The following is a 22,302-nucleotide window of genomic DNA, read 5'->3' on the forward strand; positions in this document are numbered from 1 at the left end:
CCCATTTTGGTGTGCCTTCTCTGAACACATAGGGGGTGATTCTCACCCTGGCGGGCGGCGGAGGCCGCCCGCCAGAGTTCCCCCCTCCAAAATACCGCTCCGCGGTCGAAAGACCGCTGAGGGTATTTTGGGTTTTGCACTGGGCTGGCGGGCGACCGCCGAAAGGCCGCCCGCCAGCCCAGTGCAAAACGGCCTTCCCACGAGGACGCCGGCTCAGAATTGAGCCGGCGGAGTGGGAAGGTGCGACGGGTGCAGTGGCACCCGTCGCGTATTTCAGTGTCTGCAAAGCAGACACTGAAATACAAAGTGGGGCCCTCTTACGGGGGCCCCTGCAGTGCCCATGCCATTGGCATGGGCACTGCAGGGGCCCCAGGGGCCCCACGACACCCCACACCGCCATCCTGTTCCTGGCGGCTCTGCCGCCAGGAACAGGATGGCGGTATGGGGTGTCAGAATCCCCATGGCGGTGCAGCGAGCTGCGCCGCCATGGAGGATTCTACAGGGCAGCGGAAAACCGGCGGGAGACCGCCAGTTTTCCCTTTCTGGCCGCGGCTGAACCGCTGCGGTCAGAATACCCAGTGGAGCACCGCCAGCCTGTTGGTGGTGCTCCCTCCAACCCTGGCCCCGGCGGTCCATGACCGCCGGGGTCAGAATGACCCCCATAGTGTTACTATCATGGCTAATCCCAAACAGGTACAAATAGCTGTTAAAATGAGACAACCTCTAACAGCACACTTACTAGCAAATGGCCTAATGGCCCGGGGAGGTCCAGTCACATTTGTGGTGGACGCCCATGCAGCTTATAGAACAGAACTTTTTTACTCCTGGGTCACATATCCAGCAGTTGATGGGAACACAAATACATTTCACCAATATACACCTGCGATTGCGCCTGGACAATACAGAGCATACGCATATTTAGAGATATCTCTATCTTATCAAGAACATAATAATTGGCTTGATGGCGCCCTACCCCACACAATATTACCAGTAAGGTTAGGTCCACTAAGTAATGACGGTCCTACCTGGCCTTTATTGGCCACCTATACACCACATCCTGCGGTTGGAAATTTAGCAGTAGCTGAGGTTCGTTGCTTCTATATTGAATTAGCAGCAATATATAGACCGACTAGTACAATTTGTGATGCAAACACTAAATACAAACTCAGCACGTGTAAAGTACCCACCACACGAGAGGAAACTCCGTTTTGGTTATCACAGAAAATTAATACGCTGGAGGCAGTGTTTCCCTCAGGATAAACATAGAATACTAACAATGTGCTTGCCCTTTGGGATGGTCCCTACAGTAGAAAACTGTAATACTTGGGGCCCGATATTTGCCGCGCTGGACACCACCACACACAGTACACCGACACTTGCCAATTTACCGGAAGTGCTGAAACAAATTCAAGATGAATATGGGGCTGCCCCGGCCCTGGACTTGGGGATGCAATTGATGGGCAATTTTGCCACAGTGTCCTCAATCATTTTAAGTAACCTTAAAGGGGAAGCAGTCGCACTTGCAGTGCGCATGCAACTTCGTGACGTTCCACAGCAGGATCAAGAATGAGAGCTGCCTAAAATAATAGCAGAGACTTATTCAAGAATTGGTCGAGATAGCTTAGGGGCCAGACCACAAAAACCTCAATTTCAGGGTATATCAAACAAAGATACCCCCAAGCAAGCACCTGAGGGTAATAAGAAATGTTGGGATAAAAAGCAACAAACTCCTAAGAAAGAGAGGGGAGAATCTCCACGTATGGAGACCCCACAAAATAGGTATAATCTCAGAAACAGAGATAATATGAAAACGTCTGATAGCTATCAATATACTGATACACGCCAATCTTGTTCCTTTCAGGACTCATCAGAAAAAATAAATGGGAGAGGTGGGTGATCAGAGCGAAGAACAGAGTCCGTGAAACCGAGACAGGAATCACAACGTTCTTCTGAGGTTTCTGTTAAAAAGGAAGAGAAACCCGCCCAACAAAAACACCAATTTAAAAAGAAAAAAGTGGCAGCAGTCGCAGTCCGACATGCCACCCAGGAAGAGGGTCCTCTTGAAGAACAAGAATTAGGCTCTAGCCTTGCTAGACAGCGTGGCAGAGGTCACAATAGTTTGCCGGAATCTTCTAGAGCATCTGGAGGTGGAAGCAACTGATGACTTTATACAAGTAGAAACTGTGAGTCTCCATGCCTGATAGGGTGTATAAAGTAATGCTACAGTTAGGAGACATTGAACGCACAATAGATGCAATCTTTTGGGATTGCATAGTAAAAGTATATGATGTCTTGTTGGCCGAACAAGATTGGCTGCCTGACTTTGTCCATACCTGCCCATATAGAGAAGATGTCATTAAGCCTTCCTTCTCGCCCCTTGTTCCAGAGGAACTCGCTGAATCCTATTCCATTGAATGGGCTTTAGCACAAGCACCTGCATTATACAGAAATCACGTAGAATGGGATAGAGAATCCCCCTACCATATGATTCCAATTAAAAGTGAACCTCAGCCACAACCACAGTATCCTATAAAACATGAAGCAAAAGCACCAGTGAGAGAAATACTAACACAATCAGAGTACCAGGGTGTGGTTGAACCCTGTGCCTCACCAATGAATAACCCATTATTCCCTGTAGCTAAACCAGACCATTCATACAGAATAGTCTTAGACTACAGACATTTAAACAGTCATACACGTACCTATGCTATCCAAAATTCGCATACCACAGCACTAGTGAGCAACATAGTGCGTAAAAAATACAAAACAACAATAGACATTTCCAATGGGTTTTTCTGCCAGAATATAGCACCTGAGAGTAGAGACTTAACAAGTTTCAGCGCACTAGGCTCCCAGAAAAAATTATGTTGTTTACCTCAGCGGTATAAGAACAGCCCCTGATTGTTTGCAGCTCGTGTCACTTCTATATTACACGAGATTGACCCTGAAGCATTGTCCTATGTAGATGATATATATCTCATGGATGATGAACTACTAGAACATTTAAGACGGGTAGCCCGCATTGTTGTAGGGTTTGCCAAATTTGGCTACAAATTTAACTTAAAAAAAACAAAAATAGCCTTCGTCAGAGTCATGTTCCTAGGATATGAGCTGTCAAGTGAAGGCAAGAGCCTAGCACCACAATTCTTAGAGAAATGCGCACAGTTACAGCCACCGAATACGATAAAAAAACTCCAAACATTATTGGGTTTCTTAAATTTTGGCAGAACCAACATTCCAGATTATGCTACACGCAGAAAACCCTTATATGACATAATACGTCCTGATTTTTCAAGTAAATTCTGGACAATCGAACATACACGCATTCTTCGAGAGTTGCAGACAGACATGCTTGCAGCACAACAAAAAACATTTGGTCATCAGAGTAATAGCTGGGGCCATCGGTTTCACCTCTGTGTCATTTAATGAAGGTGAGACAGTCCTGATAGCATACAAATCGCATTTGTACTTAGCAGCAGAACAACGCTTTGCTCCCACAGAGAAAATTCTCACTGCTGTGCAGATGGCTGTCATTAAAGAAAGACCTCTTGCTCAAGGAAAACACATTATTGTCTTTCTCCAATCGCAGCCCTAGAGGGTGTTACAAAAGCTAGCATTCCAAACGCAAAAGCATTACATCCACGTTGAATACAATGAGCTACGTCTTTGACAGCCACTGATGTAGACTACATTTTTGACCCAAAGCTACAAACTCAGGAATTTTTACAATATGAAATAGAATATCCAGTTCCAGCAAATACTTCGCCTATTGATCAATATCATAGAGTCATGTACACTGATGGCTCTGCACAATCTGCAATTGGAACTAAACATCAATATTATGCTGCTTGCGCAGTCGTAAGTGGCTATATGGAGGGCAATACATTTTGTCCTCTACATACTTTACACAAACTCTAGGGGATTGTACAGCACAATTGGCTGACCTAAAAGCTCTGCTGATTGCACTGGAACACATGGATCCGGCACAGCCTACGCTGATTGTTTGTGATTCATATTACTGTGTCCAGTCCTTTAATGAATACCTGCATTATTGGTGCCAGAACGGGTTCAGAGATTCCAAAGGCAACACCATTTAACACAGACTACTGTGGGGGAAAGTAGCTGACCTGAAAGAGACACTACCGAATGTCCATGTTGTACATACACTTGGACACCACCGCGTTGGAATACATGTTGCTGGAAATACATTGGCTGATGAAGCCGCAAAGTCAGCAGTGGCAGTAGCCACTGTAGCTGCAGTGACTCGCTCGAGTTCCAAACCGGACGCAGACATTTGGGCTGCCGTGAAAGCTACGGCTGATGGTACGCCCCATCCTAAAGGATTTCCTAATAAATATCATTACCGTATGGGAAGTATGCTGAACGCTGAAGTTAAGATACCAGGCGTAGGTGTACGAGACATCTCTAACAAAGACATAAGACCACGATTGATTAAAGCAGCGCATGAAGGGGTGGCATCTGCCCATGCTGGTGTGGCGGCTACAATTTGGATCTTGCAGGCCCGTTATTGGTGGCCAGGTCTCTATAAAGAGACTAAGCAGTATGTCCTTTGTTGTGACATCTGTCAACAAATCAAAGTTTCCACTGCCAAGCACCCGCCACAGACACCCCTCTTAATTTCAAACAAACCATTACAATGTGTGTACTTGGACCACTGTGGTCCCTTAACACCTGATAGTGCAGACACATATATTTTAGTCGCTGTTGATTCATGCTCCAGGTTTGTATGGGAGTGGCCACAACACTCGGCTGACGCTCAGACTGTTATTAAAGATTTGCAAATCTTTATCGGTACATATGCAGTTGCAGGTTTCCATTCGGACCAAGGCCCTGCTTTCGCCTCAAAGGCATTCAGGGACGCCATGGCTTCGTTGAGGGTCCAACTCCAGTACTTGTCTCCATTTCATCCCGAGGGAAATAGTGTAGTGGAGCGATCAAACCGTAATTTAAAGCAATCCTTAACAGCCAGAGTCTTAGGTACCGGTCATAGTTGGCTTAATCACCTGTATGGAGTCCATGGAGCACTATATAACGTGCCTGGAAGGTCCCTGGGGGGTCGTACTTCATATGAGTGCCTGTTCGGAACTCAAATGTATGTTCCGGATCTTGATGGTCCTGGCGTGGAGGCAGCAGAAACACCTTTTGACATAAATGAACGTGTCACTGTCTTACAGGAATTGCAACAGTTCTGTGATGATAATTCTTCCAAAAGTGCCCCTCCAGATGAATTAAGGATGTGCCTGTAACATCTACTTGCTGGATTCCCAGAGTTGGGGATCTTGTATGGGAAAAAGTCACAGTGAAAAATAAATTTGGCCCTTCTTATCGAGCACCAGTCCCTGTACTAGGGATACACGGTACCAGAACTGTTATTCTACCACAGTTGGCAGCTGCCAAAGAAAATTGTTTTGTCTCTATTGACAATGTGAAACTACACCATGTGGCTGATCCTGCACAGCTGACCAAGAGGAATATCCAGTAGTTCTCGAATCCCTCTCACTACTGGCAAAGAAGTTCCTCTACAAGTTGTTTACACCAACACCAACACCTCATGGGGAGGGTGGAAGATGATCTTGCATTAGTTCCACCAAGGTCAAATAATTTAGAAACATTTGACCAAGTCAACTCGACTTCAAGTCAAACGGATGGTGCAGTCTATAGCGTGCCACCGCAGGAAACACCACCTCCACCACTAAGAAAGCCTCCGCCATTTGCACAAACTGCCTCTGGTTATTTTGCTGACGTCTACGATGACTTCTCAGACTCATTTGCCTCTTTGACAGCTGATCTGTCAAGTGCACGGAAGCTCTTAACTGGCTTAAAGAAACGTATTTTATTTTTCCATGGAATTATCTATGGCTCTCTTTGACTGTCCTAGCCTTTCTACTTTGGATTGGTTTTGTCATTACCTTTTTCTTGTTAATACATGGTCATTTTTTACCTGAAAGATCGACAGTTGAACTGGTGGAAGAGGTTTTGAAACCACATTTTTCTTCACACGAAGTCCGAAGAGACTTATCCTTTGTGAACATTTCTGCAGTGCCAATTCCTGATGGGATTGTTTGGGACAAAGTAATGTTAGATATAAGGGGTTTCACGGAAGTTATTCAAATACTTAATGTGTATAATTATCAATGAATGATATTGTGATACCAGGCATTGTTTCTGATGATTGGGATGTGAAAACAATTGATTCTATGATGACTGAATTACAATACAATTACAATATTATACAATGACGATGTTATCAAAATTATGGTGATATGTTTTGCTATAATTACTATGGGCACAATTTAATACATAGAACGAACAGTCCCAAAACTGTATTTAATTACACGCAATGGGAACATTGCCCAACTCCACCACAGGGAAGTTCAAAAACAAATTCTGACAAGTTTGCATATTTTTCTGGCCACAATCAAAAGAAAACTGAGTCATATTAATTTAAGGTACCACCTACCAAGGTTATACACATGTTATAGACCAATACAAAATGTATGTATTTGGAATCCTTTGTTTCCCGGTTATCGATAGAAGGCTATGAATATTGGTCCAAATCAATTGATCTGAAAAGTGTGTGGGAAACAAAAAATTGGTAAATTAAGGGAAAAGAAACATTGTGATGATCTTTTTAAATGAAACAGTGCAACAAACAAGTTGTTTAGGCTTAGCAACAATCAGGGAATTAAACCTGACCGTCGCACCATGACCCCTCCTAATGTTAAGCATCCTGGTGGTAGCCTATCCTGAGTTGAACGGGCGCATGAGGGCATCACAGCAGCCAGAAGGGGGTGAGTACAGTCAGAATCCTGCCTTTGAAACGTTAAGGTGTTACCTGGGTGGAGTATGTGGGCTTTTGGTGCCCCTAGGCCAGGGCGAACATGGCAGGGTAGGTCCCTTGTTGGGCAGGCCCTGGAGCACTCCTACCCCAATAGTGTAAGTGGCCATCTACTACTGGGCAGGGACCTGTGGGTTTCTGGTGTGCTGATGCTGGCATTAGGCATTGTACCCCATGGGCTGGTGACTGTCCTAGTAAATGGTAGGGGATGGCCTAGTGCATAGGGCTGCTCCCTGTGTGTAGTGTATGCTAACGGTGGTGTTGTTGCTGGCATTGATCAAGTGTATCCTCTGTTTCCCCCCCTTTTTGCTTTGTCACCCTGGCGGAGGAGCAGAGGTACAGGCGATGGAGGGAGCTGCATCTCACATGGGCCTGGAGGCCGAATCCACTGAGGGTGAAGGCACCAGTGGGATGGAGGGCGAGGGGAGCGCCACGACGGGGACAGGAGGGGAGACCGCAGACAGCGAATCCTCCTCTGATGGCTGCTCCCTGGTGGTGGTAGACTCCTCTGTGCCCGCCCCAACAACAGGTGCATATGCCACCCCTCCTACCAGCACCGCCCTCCCAGTAGCCCCTCAGCATGTTTCCTGTGCGTGCTCACCCAGGAGGGTGGGCATCTCCTTCGCCCCAGGCACCTCAGGTCCTGCCTCAACAGCCCTGCTGCCCTCTGTGAGGAGGCTATTGACCTCCAAAGATCCCTCACTGTTGGGCAGTCAACCATTCTGAATGCCATCCAGGGTGTCTAGAGGCATTTGCAACAAACAAATGCATACCTGGAGGGCATTCAGTCCGGCTTAGCAGCCCAACAGAGAGCATTTCAGGCTCTAGTCTCAGCACTGATAGCAGCCATTGTCCCTGTGTCTAGCCTCCCCCCTCCAACTTCTTCTACCCAGTCCCAATCCCCTCAGCCTATCCCAAGCACACCTTCAGACCAGCATTCACCCAAATCAACACACAAAAGTGGCTCAGGCAAACATAAGCATCGCACTTCATCTCACAGGTACTCACACAAGCACCATGCCCATGCAAACACACCAACATCCACTGCCTCCACTGTGTCCCCCTCCTCCTCATCGTCCACCTCTGTCCCAGTATCATCTCCTCTTACACCTGCATGCACTACATCCTCATCCACTACCTCCATCACCAGCACTCCCATCACAACACATCCCTCACTGGCAGTCATCACCCCCACAACCATGCACACATCCCCTGTGTCCTCTCCCAGTGTGTCTGTGACCCCTCCTCCCAAAGTACACAAACGCAAGCACCCACCCAAAAGGCATCCACCTCACAACTACATCCAGCCCATGCACCTTCACCCAAACTCAGCAGACAGACACCTCCTACAACCACTCCCTCTTCCTCCACTCCCAAACCCTCTCGTCTTCTCGTCCTAATGTGTCTGAAAAACGTTTCCAGGCTAACGTTGACCTCTTCCCTACCCCTCCCCCCGTCCTTCCCCCTCAGGCCAGGGTGTACAGATCCCAGGCCAGCACCTCAGCCACCAAGTCAGCATCCGCTGTGGTACCTGCAACTCCCAGAGGATTAAAGGGGGCACCCGTCAGGCCAAGCAGTGTGCCACGACCCCTGCAAAGGACCAACCCATCCCGCCACCTGCCAAGGTGAAGAAGGGGCCAGCATTCAGCACGGCCAAGGAGCACGACCCACCCAGCAAGGCCTCCACAAAAACTCCAGCTGCCAATGCCAAGGTCCCAGCAGCATCTGCCAAGGTGAGGAAGGGGCAGCAAAGCCAAGGCAAGGCACTTCAGGCCTCAGAGGCCCCAGATGAGGGTCTGCTGCCCACCATCAGAACTGACAGTTCCGCCACCTGTTCTGCGGCAAGCACCGCCACAAGCACCACCACCTGCACCGCCACCTGCCCTGCCGCTGCCACAACTGTGAGCAGCAGCATGCCTAGTGGGCAGCCATCCAAGGCTGCAGGAGACGGGCTGGTGCCTCCCTCCACCACTACCAGCACCTGCACCACGGACAGCACTGCCAACATCCCCACTGCAGGCACCGCCGCAAGCACCGCCACCTGCACGACCACCTGCACTGCTATTTGCCCCGCCACTGCCACAACTGTGAGCAGGTGAGGGAATTTGAACTGCCACACCCCAAGTGCAGCATCACTGGGCACAAAGCCCCCTCCACAACCAGTGGAGAAATGCATCCACTCCCCCTATCCTTGGCAGGATGAAGCAGACTGAGCACAAAGCACCCTCCAGAACCAGTAGAGAAAGGCATCTACTCCCCCTATCCTTGGCAGGATGAAGCAGACTGGGCAAAAAGCTCCCTCTAGAACCATTGGAGAAATGCATCCACTCCCCCTATCCTTGGCAGGATGAAGCAGACTGGGCACAAAGTCCCCTCCAGAACCAGTGGAGATGCCACCCCCTTAAGAGACTGTGGCATTGCAGTCCCCAGGAGCAAGCAGTGGGCAACCCACCCACTTGAGAGACTGTGGCTTTGCACTCCCCAGGAGCTAGCAGTGGGCAACCCACCCACTTGAGAGACTGTGGCTTTGCTCTCCCCAGGAGCAAGCAGTGGGCAACCCACCCACTTAAGACACTGTGGCTTTGCATTCCCCAGGACCAAGCAGCGGGCAACCCACCCATTTGAGAGACTGTGGCTTTGCACTCCCCAGGAGCAAGCAGTGGGCAACCCACCCACTTGAGAGACTGTGGGTTTGCAGCCCCCAGGACATCACTGTGGGCATGGAGCCCCCTCGAGGAGCAGTGGCATACTACCATCTTCCAGCTGAGATTCCCCCCCCTTCCCTGTCTCCCTGAGGTGCCTGTGTTTTTTCAACCTGATGCCCCTGCTGTGTTCTCTCCGTATTGAGGCAGGAGTCAAGTGTGGGCTTGGCCCAGTGGGCCACAGACTTTTGCAAAGGACAGTGTATAGCCTTCTGTACACATTGTCAATATTTGTATATACTGTTTTTCTATTCGTTCAGTATATCTGCATACTTCTAATATATCACTGAGTTAACTCAATATCTTTTGTCCTTGTGTTCTTCCAGGGGGTAACGGGGTGTAAATGTAATGCTGAGGCATGTGTCACTCTCTTTTTCCTCGCCCCTCCCCTGTGTGCTAGTTGCAGTACTCACCTTGGTTGTTGCTGCCGCCTTCTTTGATATTCCTCGTGTATGAGGAGGTAGACCAGCATTGGCAGGACCTGCAGCTCGGGCTCCATGGCGTCCTGCTTCTTCGTTGATTGTGGGAAGGTGAGTGGTTTCTCTTCCAAAGACTGTTTCCACCGTGCTTTTGATGCCGTTGGCACCGCCCCGGAAAAGCTGGGGGATTGGCGGGTTGTGATAGTGTGGGTGGTATATTGTCTTCCGCCTGACTGTTGGTAGTTACCGCCACAGTGTTTGTTGCTACCGCCGTGGTGATCGGAGTGTTAAATTGGCTGTCTGTGTTGGCGGCTTCCGCCGTGGTTGTGATCCCATTTTGTTTACCCCCAGCCTGTTGGCGGTATTACTGCTGCTTTAACACCAACCGTCAGGGTTGTAATGAGGGCCTATGTCTTTGACCCTACATTACAACTCAAGAACTTTTACAATATAAACAGGAGTACTCCATACCAACAAGCATTTTGTCTTGTGGACAGTATAAATATATAATGTATACTGATAGGTCCCGCAGCCCTCTTTAGGTGCAAAACACCAATACTTTGCAGCTTGCGCAGGCGTATACAGAGTAATGAGGGATGGCAAGTTCCACTGTCCACAACCATACATACCATTTCTTGGGGAGTGCACAGCACAGCTTGCTGAACTAAAAGCATTAATTCTGGCATTGGAACATAGACACCCTGAATTTCTTACTTTAATGGTGTGTAAATCATATTACTCCACTGCCTGTCCAGTCTTTTAGTGAAACGTTGTATTATTGGTGCCTAAATGGATTCAGAGATGCCAAAGGGAATTCTATCAAACACAGAATGCCTGGGGGGAAGGTGATAGAGCTAAAAGCTATCCTGCAACTGGCTCATGATATTCACACACTGAGCCACCAACGTGTTGGAATACATGTTGTAGGAAATTTACTGGCTAATGAGACTGCAGTCGACTGTCACAGTACCTGCAATACTTTGTTCCCACATGAAGGTAGATAAAGAAATTATGTGAGCTGTTGTTAATTATTTGGCCAATAACACTGCATTACCAAAAGCATATCCAGCACAATATTCCTACCACTTATTTGCCCAAAATGTTCCATGCACAAAAATATCAGGGATTGGAGATCAAGTCAGCAAAAACAAAGACCGCATCCTGAATTAATAAAATCAGCACATGAGAAAGTTGAAATTGCATATGCTGGTGTGGCGCCTACTGTATCTTTATTACAAGAATGTTATTAGTGGTATGGTGTGCACAAACAGGCCAAACATTATGTCCTTAACTGTGACATCTGTCTGCAAATGAAATGCTCCACTTGAAGCGCCCACTGCAGACACCCCTCATAGTTTCCAACAAACCATTTCAATACATATACCACTGTGGCCTCCTAAACACTGATGGTGTTTTGAAATATATTCTACTTGGAGTAGATTCATGCTCCAGATTCCTTTGGCTATTGCTGCAATGATCGGCTGACACTTGCACTGTTATTAAAGACTTGCAAGTCTTCGTTGGCACATATGCAGTAGCTCCACTCCACTAGGGAACTACTTCCACCACTAAAGCTTACAGGGACACCATGGGAACTTTGGATGTGGCTGTGCATTATTCATCAACATACCATCCTCAGGGAAATTCCATTATGAAGAGGAGGAACCATGACTTAAAACAGTCCCTAAGAGCTAGAGTATTAAGTTAAGCTCGCAGTTGGATCCATCACATATATGGGATCACAAAATAATCTGCCTGGAAGATCCTTAGGTGGCCAAATGCCTTATGAAGTCCTGTTATGGCATCCAACACTGATGTGACAATAGCCTCCCATGGTAAGGGAAGACCCAGCAGCAGCAAGCCTCACAGGCACAGTGCACTGTGCATGAGCAGCAGGCCCCTGGCCTGAAAGATCCCAGCTGGGTAGGGGAGGTGTCCCCAGTGTGTACCTTGCAATGGGATGGTTCAAAATGGTACATTTAATTCTACACTTTAAGGTCCCAACAGGTGGTTATTGTGGCAAGTGGAAATAAATGGTTATCATACTCATTTCTTGAACTCTTTGCAGGGTTTTAAAGCAAGTAGACTGGACCCTCGTTACATCTCTCAACACAAAAGGGTGGTTGCAACTTTCAGCATTGGGAGTTTTGTCAGCAATGGTTGCAATACTCCACATTGTCAGCCGTAAAATAACACCTTTCTCTTCCCTGAAGAAATTGACTTGCAAGATTTCTTGTTAGGTCTAGGTCACTGAGATCGAAAAGATTCCTGCATGCCAGTTACAATGAAATATGGAGATTTTCACAGAAGGAAGCAGCTGCATGTTTGAGGCAAATAGATCAGGATAATTTAGAGAAAGCAATGAACTCATTGTCCTCTCCCATTTACACATTAAATAGCATTGTGTCTTCTGCAATTGACATCATAAAAAATAGCATGTCTATTCTACAACATTGGCAGAGTCCTTTGAGGTATTATGCAAATGGTGTGGCTATTGGAAGGGAAATCGCATACCCTGGAAGCACGTGACAACTGTACGGAGCTATTTTTTGCCCATTAGTGTGACACAGAAGCAGCTGGTAATGGCTAAGAAGAATTCCACATATATAATGTTTAGCATAGAAAAGTTAGATAAATTCCCTTTCACTGTAGCAGAAACATCTTCAGCAATATGGCTAATACATGGAGTTATCTCATTCCCTATCTCCAAGTTTCAATTCACTGCTTCTTTGAAATATTTTTAATCTTTAGAAAACACCAACTGAACTGAAACTGCTAAAAAAAAAACATTATTCACATCCATAGTTAGCAGCTCATACAAAGTAAAGTCATAGTTTGCGCATGGCACTTCACATAGTGAGTGAACGGGCTGTTGATTGGGGAACGATTCCTCCAGTTGTACAGAAGCGCATGTATGTTCAATAAGAATTTAGAGATGACACAGTTGATGAGGGCATACATAGCACTAATATTGCCACTTAATTGTGCGAAGAGTCAAACAACTCAGACATAAAGGGGAAAAAGCAGCTAAAAAATAAATAAACAATAAACAAGACGTCGCTGTTAGACTTTTCATGTGCGAAGAGTCAAACAACTCGGACATAAAGGAGAAAAAAAAGCAGCTAGAAAAAAATAAACAAGACGTCGTGAAAACAGTTTCCTGACAGATTCATTTTTTCCAAAAATGAAAGAATGAGAAGCGGAGAGGCCTCCAAATGTAGGCATGTGTGAGGCATTGAGACAGTTCTGCCTCTCCGATTTGCCATTTCTAACATTAATGTCATGTTCACATGAAAACTCAAGCCTTTTAATTCAATATGCATGAGGAGATCCACTAGTCAGCTCAGTCAGGTAATTTCCAGCACTATGCCCAAAGCACACGTGCCAACATTTTAGAAGAGAAAAGGGGGAGATTGCTAGAAAAAAATCGGGAGAATCTATTTCCCCCATTGACTTCTATTGGTGCCTGACTCGGGTTATTTTTATGTAGTGGATTTAAAAGTCTGCTGCTGCAGTATCGGATATTAGATACGCAAATGTATGTTTTTTTACATTACAAAGAAAGCACTATGGCAGACAGAGAGAGCATGATGCAAGTGCTAGGCACAGGCCTGTAGGAGGAGGTTACTGGCAGTGCATACGCCGAGTTGCACAAGACAAGGCCCTGTCAGATGAAGCCCGCAGAGGAACCAGGTTTTCACAGGAATTGGGAAGCGGAAAACTAGCCTTGAAATCAGTAGTCTACTTCATAAATCAGGATGGTTGACATGTATGCCGAAGTTGCCATTCCTTGATAGGTGTTTCTCAAATATTATAATCCAGAAAATTAGTGGAATTAGCCCTGCCATCTGAGATGTGATTGAATGGTAGTCCTTCAGTTCCCCTACTGGTGCGTTCCAATGATGCAATACTCACGTGGCATGGAAGTCTAATGACAATCCGGACATAAGTAGGCAGATAATTCAGCTTAAAAAAGATCTCCATCAGTGCTGGAAGGTCAGATCCCATCAAAACCCCGTTCCAGTGCCATTCTGGGCATAATCTGAGGGAAGCATGCTGAATATTTTCTAGTATCATTTTCTGACACCAGGACACATTTCAGGAGTGCCTGCATATTGTCTGCATTCAGTTGGGCACAGCAAAGTGCAGGGGTCTTTCTCATTTACATTTCCAGCTAGACCCAAACAAAGTCCTAATTTAAAGAACCTTCAGCCCTTCTTTTATTCAAATATCATCCAGTTGGGGAGCCATCTAGAGCCTAGATGCCAATGAAACAGAAGAAAACAAAGGCACAGTTTATCACTTCACTTGTGCTTCCCTCTAAGAAACTATGATTTGGAGACAGGTTTACAACTTTGTTCAACTCCTTATATACAAAATGTGCTTTCATTGTAAGAAAGCATGATTTATCTGTCCGTACGAGTAATTATAAAAAACATTGATGTACATGACAACTACTATTTTTTAGTTAATTATTTTATAGCATTTCTTATCTCAGTGTAAGGTGTCATAGTGCTTTACATTACACACAGAGGCACAATAAATCATACAAGTGTGTAAATTATCGTACAAGAAATGTTCAATAAAAGAATGAGGGTTATAAGGTGTAGGAATCACATATCATCCATAGTTGTAGAAATTATGGGTCAGATTCAAGAAAGGTGGCACTGCACCTAGTGTAGCTCCACTTTCCTTGAGCCCTATTAGTGCCACCATGTGTGCACTGTATTTCAAATATGTAAACTGTAAACTTTGCACTTGTATAGAGCACTACTCACCCGTTAGGGTCTCAAGGCGCTGTACACATACCGCTGTGGAACCCTTCCTGGCTTTTCCCTGTGAGGTACCCACTCCTGGACAGCCCCAGGGTGAAGCCAGGCATCCAAGCGCTGTGAGGGCCGTTGTGGAGATTAAGCAAGCTATTGCCCAGAGTTACAGAGTGGGACCCATTAATTAGATTAGGCACCGAGGCAAGAATTATTTGGTCCAAGGGAATTGAGCCCAAGACCCGCTGAGGTGGGAATTGAACCCCGGTCCCGGACCAGATTTCTGCATCGGGGTCTGCCACTCTAACCACTGTGCCACACGGCACAGGGTAGGGGGTGTTATTGATGTACTGTTCTGGGTTAGCACCAAAACAGTACATAGGGGCCTATTGACATCAATGGCATGCTCCCTTTTAACACGTGCCCTTTTAAGATTTCTTTGTGCCATTTTTTCAGCCTTCCCCTTACATACATTATGCCTGGCTCAGGCATAAGGTGGCACAAAGGGTTACAAAGTGGTGCAATACATGCAACTTTGCAAATATGGTGCAGCGATTTAGCCTCGTTGGGCCACATTAGTGTAAAAAAAATTGATGCTAATGTGGTGCAAGGAGGTGATAGTCCCTTTTAAATCTGGGCCTATATATTAAAACGATATGGAAAGGAGAAAAGCAAAGTCATGATAAAAAACTTAACACAGTGATTGTGTTTTATTATACTAATAAGACTTTAACTCATCTTTGAAATTTTAGAATAACATAAAATTGAGAATAAAACAATAATAATCTAAACCTATGATTTACAGTTTGCATATACAATTTGAATGTATTCGAAGGCTTGCAACCTATGAAATGAAAGTAAAAAAACGGTCTTGGTGTCTAAAAGCAGTAGGCCATTTACCTATCTAAATAAAATGTGAATCTGCAATCAATGTGAATTGCAGCAGGTACAGTAGCCTAGTGTGCCACTTTTTGATTCAAACCTGTGACTGGACAAAACACAGAACTCACACAGAACTGTGGTTCACTGCTATTACAGTATAATCTCCTCAAATTCCTGGGCACACAGTGATTTCTCCATCTGGTGTCTTAACCCTTAAAGTTATTCTGAAATTCAGCCTCTTTGTGACCAATTAAGAAACATAGAACAGATTTACTGTCACATATGTCCTTGTTGCCAGTTTCTATGCAGCATTTTTTTAAAGTTTAAATGTACATGTTGACTATCAGACTTTGCTTTTCAAGCCTTGCCCCCCCCTTTCCTCTACCATACCTTGACCCCAATGTATGATTTTTCAGAATAATGTTTTTGCAGTTCCAGTAGTGAACCCCATAGATAAAATACTTTGGTCTTTCTTGACCTTGTCTTTATTTTTTCATCAGGGCATGCTCATTGGTACCTCTTCAACACTTGTAAATGAAGTTTTAGGAAGTCTACTGAATGCATGAATGATAAAGGTGTACGATATAAGGGATAAAGCACCCCTCGCCTTACAGTATAAGGATATTGCAAATCATAAAAGAGTTCCATAACCTTACAGAGGAATGAGGCCGAAGGCTGAGTTCCTTTATAAGGTCATGGAACTCCAAGGGAGGTTACTTAGGGCTACTCTATCCCATGTAATACATGGTCACACCATCACCTTTCCCACCACCTACTCAAAGCTTTGTTTTTGAGCTTTTTCGTATGAAATATTGCCCATGTGTGTAAACATAAAGAACAAAAATCAAAAACTTGTTAGATATCGGTTGCAAACTGTTATTAAAAACAGTTCAATACAAGTCATTTTTTTAAGCTGAAGCAGCGTGGAATGTGTAAAAACATGCAGAAAGATTCTAGCTTTTCTCTATCTAAGGAGTGCAAAAAATAAACATACTCTCTTCTTGTCATTTTAAGCTACTATAATAAAGCAGAAGAAAGAAAAGCAATATTCATTTTTCACTGTTTTCAACAGCAGCTTCAATTATGCATATGACCTGACCTGCCTTTCACTCGAGCTACTGGCAGCAGGCATTGTGACTCAGAATTCAACTGTAATAACTTATAATTGTTGAGTTCTGACATTTTTTTTTATAATCAGTGACTGAGTGCATCACTAGTTGCAGATTGGGGAATGTAGATACTTAGGCCCGTATTTATACTTTTTTTGCGCCGCATTTGCGTCGTTTCTTGGCGCAAAAACGGCGCAAACTTGCAAAATACCATTGCATTTTGTAGGTTTGCGCCGTTTTGCGTCAAAAAGCGGAGCAAATGCGGCGCTAAAAAAAGTATAAATACGGGCCTTACAATCATGCAAGGATTACAGGTTCTCAAGTATTATGTGTATAATCTAAATTTTGCAATCATATTTAATTTGCTCTCTTTTGTTTTCTTCCTTAAAACCTCAAACTGATGAAGGAATCACTCCGGGAATATTTGAGATAATTACAAATGTTTACTCACATTTAATAAATACAGTTGTTCGTGGACATGCAAATGTAACATTTCACAGCCAAATAAACGACCTTCAAAAATATTATACCCCTAAATTGTCAACTTTTATTTTCCCTGCATTGGTTTGCCATAAAAGAGACTGAATTAAAATGTGGTGTCATCAAAGGGTTACATATTTATGATAAACAGACAATATTTTAATTTAAAAAGTAGCCATGTGTGCCCAGGTTGTATCTCGAACATCACTTTACACACTTTCGCACTGCAATAATATACAGAAGACATTACATATTTTACATTGATGGAAGTAGTTTAGACAAAAATGTAGTTCTTTCCAAATTTGTCATGGCTGGATTTGACTGAGCCTTTCTAAACTTCGTCGCAATGGACTATTGTTAAAACATTTAGGGACGGTCTGGGGAATTAAAAGTACCCCAGGCAATAATGCTCAAGACAGGTTCTTTCAAAAGCTGGGGTAATGCTCAATGGGAGAAAAGGCCACTCCTTCCCTGTAGGTATCCATTGGGGGAGACAGCTCTTTGAGGAAAGGTTTTAGTAAGAAAACTTTGCAGTGTTTTGCGAAAGCCAACCCAACTTCAACAAGTTTGGTTTCAGCTCATGATTTACATTAGTGTGTTTAGTTACTCAGTGTCACCCATTCATGTCACTGGAATCGGCAGACGCATGGTTTCTTTCGACAAATATGTCCTTTTTAGTGATATTACAAATGATTAGGGTTTGCTCTGCTATGTAGATAGCCTTTCCTGATCATTGGTCAGGATGAGATGCTATTAAGAACAGATCAGTTGTTTATATCAAAATGTTCTCTGTATACATGCTTAACCCCTTCACTTCCAACCCTTTCCCCCCCCCTCAGGTGCCAAATAGCCTTTTTTAGGCTATTTGCGGTAGTTTGCGCTTAGGATCTAATTTCTTTTTGTCCACATAAGCTATCCATACCAAATTTGCGACCTTTTTTCCAACCTCCTAGGGATTCCAAAGGTACCCAGCATTTGTGGGTTTCCCTGGAGGAAACCAAGAATTGTTTATTTTAGAAAAATTGAAAAAAGGGCTGCAGAAGAAAGCATGTGTTTTTTTCCCCTGAAAATGGCATCAACAAAGGGTTTGTGGTGCTAAAATCACCATCTTCCCAGTTTTCAGGAACAGACAGGCAGGAACAGGCAGACTTGAATCAGAAAACCCATTTTTTCAACACAATTTTGGCATTTTACTGGAACATACCCATTTTTACAAGTTTTGGTGTTTTTAGTCTCCTTCCAGTTAGTGACGGAAATGGTTGTGAAACCAATACTGGATCCTGGAAAGCAAAACATTTCTGAAAAGTAGAAAACATTCTGAATTCAGCAAGGGGTAATTTCTTTAGATCCTTCGAGGTTTTCCTACAGTAACAGCTAAAAATATAACACATTGAAATTGAGGTATATTCTTCTATCACTTTTACCAGCTATTGCAGAATTTTGAAAACAATGTACCATTACGTCTGTTGGACTTTTCTGGTTGCAGGGATATGTAGGGCTTGTAGGATCATCAAGACCCCTATGTACCTAGAGCCAATAAATGAGCTTCATTGTGCAATGGGTTTTCATTGTATGTCGAGTATACAGCAATTCATTTGGTAAACTATAAAAAGTAAAAAATAAGTATCAAGGAAACCTCTGTATTTTCAAAATGGGCACAAGATAAAGTGTTGAGAAGCGGTAGTTATTTGCACATCTCTGAATTCCAGGATCCCCATACTAGCATGTGACTTACAGGGCGTTTCTCAAATAGACTTCTTTCTTACACACTGTCTAACATTTGAAAGGAAAATATGTAAGACAAGGGGCAATAAGACTTGTTCTTCTATTTTGGGTTCCCCAGGTCTCCCAATACAAATTGTACCTCACTTGTGTGGGTAGGTCTAGCGCCCACGAAAGGAAATCCCCCAAAACGCAACATGGAGACATCACATTTTTACATTGAAATCTAATGTTTTTTTGCAAAGTGCCTAGCTGTCAATCTGGCCTCTAGCTCAGCTGGCACCTAGGGAAACCTAGAAAACCTATACATTTGTGAAAACTAGACACCTAGGGGAATTCAGAATGGGGTGACATGTGGGGCTCTCACTGAGTTATGTTACCCAGAATCCTCTATAAACTTCAAAATGTGGCAACAAAAACGCTTTTCCCCCACTTTTCGGTGATGGAAAGTTCTGATATCTGAGGGGAGCCACAAGCTTCCTTCCACCCAGCTTTCCCCCAAGCCGCCTGATAAAAATGATACCTCACTTGTGTGGGTGGCCTAGTGCCTGAGACAGGAAATGCCCCAAAACACAACATGGACACAGCAAATTGGTGCCCTCCTTCCACAATCCAGTCTGCACTGGTTCACGGACCCCCAGGCCTTCCTCTGGTGCAAAACTGGACAAAGGAAAGGGGAGTGACCACTCCCCTGTCCGTCACCACCCCAGGGGTGGTGCTTAGAGCCCCTCCAGAGTGTCCCTGGGTTTTGCTATCTTAGATTCTAAGGTAGCAGGGCACTCTGGGAGCATCTGAGTGGCCAGTGCCAGCCGGTGACGTCACAGCCCTCCCCAATAGGTGCCTACCTGTTAGCTTACCAGTCCCCTTTTAGGGCTATTTAGGGTCTCTGTTTTGGGCGGTTCATCAGGTTCGGATTGCAAGACTCCAGCAGGAATCCTCTGCATCCTTTACTTCACGTTTTTACCGATGGAACTGCATCTGGACCCTCCAGGAACTCTACAAACTGCAACAAAGAAGCATAGATGACTTCTGAAACACTATGGGGTCATTCCAACCCTGGCGGTCGGTGATAAAGCGGCGGCCAACCCGCCAACAGGCAGGCGGTCAAAAAAATGGAATTCTGACCCTGGTGGGAACCGCCAACACAGCCCGCCACTTTAACACTCCGACCGCCACGGCGGGACAAACAAACAGCGCAGCGGTCACTGCCAACAGGCAGACGGCAGACAATGTACCAGCATGGAACCCGAATTAAACATCCTACCAGCTATTGTCTACCTGCTCTTCTACCAGGAGCACGAATGCCGGCGCAGACGACAACGGTGAGTACTGCACCTACGACACAGGGGAGGGGGGAGTAGGAAAGGTTACGGGCACACACATATGCGATACACCCCCCCCCACCAAATACCCACACAACAATGCAGAGCAACAAGTTAGAGTGACACCCCCAAACCCCACGGAATAATGCAAAGACAAAATAAAATGATCATTAAAATAGAAGTATATCATAGCTCAAATGAAGTAATGTGAAATATGAAATATGAAATATACATATTAAATAAAGAACATAGTTAAAAATATATACATAGGCTATAAGTCCTGCACATTTAGCCAAAGTTCCATCGTTCGTGGGCCAAATTGCACAAACACATGGGCAAAGCCCACACACAAGACCAGATTCCATGGGAGAGAACACTGCTGGGGCATCAGATGATAAAACTACAGGCACCTCAGGAGGAAGGGAAGGGAGGGCACCTCAGCCACATGAGTCCACGACGCCAGATCCACAAGGGGCCTCAATGCCCACTGTACCATCCTGGGGAGTGCAAAGCCACAGTCTCTCAAGTCTCTACAGTGGGTGGGTTGCCCACTGTTCCATCTTGGGGAGTGCAAAGCCACAGTCTCTCAAGTCTCTACAGTGGGTGGGTTGCCCACTGAGCCATCCTGGGAAGTGCAAAGCCACAGTCTCTCAAGTCTCTACAGTGGGTGGGTTGCCCACTGAGCCATCCTGGGAAGTGCAAAGCCACAGTCCATCAGCTGGATTACAGACTCCACTGGTCATGGAGGAGGCATGGTGGCCAGAGTGCTTCGTGAAGCCCTGCTCGACACAGAACCGGCACTGCCAATGGGCCAGCGGTGCATGAGATGAAGGGCCCAGCAGAGCAGTACATAGACGGCGGTGCCCAGCGGAGCAGTGTTTGACAGGAAGGGCCCAGCGGAGTGGTGCTTGAGATGAAGGGCCCAGCGGAGCGGTGCTTGACAGGAAGGGCCCAGCGGAGCGGTGCTTGAGATGAAGGGCCCAGCGGAGCAGTGCTTGACAGGAAGGGCCCAGCGGAGCGGTGTTTGACAGGAAGGGCCCAGCGGAGCGGTGCTTGAGATGAAGGGGCCAGCAGAGCGGTGCTTGTCACAGCGACCCCTGTTCAGCGGTGCTTGTCACAGCGGCCCCTGTTCAGCTGTGCTTTTCTGGGCGGCCCCTGTTCAGCGGTACTTGTCTTGGCGAGGCCCTGTTCAGCGGTGCTTGTATTGGCGGGGCCCTGTTCAGCGGTGCTTCTCATGGCGGACCCTGTTCAGCGGTGCTTGTCTTGGCGGGGCCCTGTTCAGCAGTGCTTGTCTTGGCAGGGCCCTGTTCAGCGGTGCTTGTCACGGCGGCCCCTGTTCAGCGGTGCTTGTCTTGGCGGGGCCCTGTTCAGCGGTGCTTGTCACGGCGGGGCCCTGTTCAGCGGTGCTTGTCACGGCGGCCCCTGTTCAGCGGTGCTTCTCACGGCGGCCCCTGTTCAGCGGTGCTTGTCTTGGCGGGGCCCTGTTCAGCGGTGCTTCTCACGGCGGCCCCTGTTCAGCGGTGCTTGTCTTGGTGGGGCCCTGTTCAGCGGTGCTACTCACGGCGGCCCCTGTCCAGCGGTGCTTGTCTTGGCGGCGGCCCCTGTTCAGTGGTGCTTGTCTTGGCGGGGCCCTGTTCAGCGGTGCTTCTCACGGCGGCCCCTGTTCAGCGTGCTTGTCTTGGTGGGGCCCTGTTCAGCGGTGCTTCTCACGGCGGCCCCTGTCCAGCGGTGCTTGTCTTGGCGGGCCCTGTTCAGCGGTGCTTCTCACGGCGGCCCCTGTCCAGCGGTGCTTGTCTTGGCGGGGCCCTGTTCAGCGGTGCTTCTCACGGCGGCCCCTGTCCAGCGGTGCTTGTCTTGGCGGGGCTCTGTTTAGCGGTCCTTCTCACGGCGGCCCCTGTTCAGCGGTGCTTGTCTTGTGTTTCTAGGGAACCAGACCTGGCCAATACTTCCCGCTCAGTCGCCATCCGACCTTTCGGTTGCGGGGCCCTCCTGTGATGGAGTCCTGGGCCCGTGGATGTCCTCCGTCACACCCGGAATGGGG

The sequence above is a fragment of the Pleurodeles waltl genome, chromosome 3_1, assembly GCF_031143425.1.
Source record: "Pleurodeles waltl isolate 20211129_DDA chromosome 3_1, aPleWal1.hap1.20221129, whole genome shotgun sequence".
NCBI classification, from domain to species: domain Eukaryota; kingdom Metazoa; phylum Chordata; class Amphibia; order Caudata; family Salamandridae; genus Pleurodeles; species Pleurodeles waltl.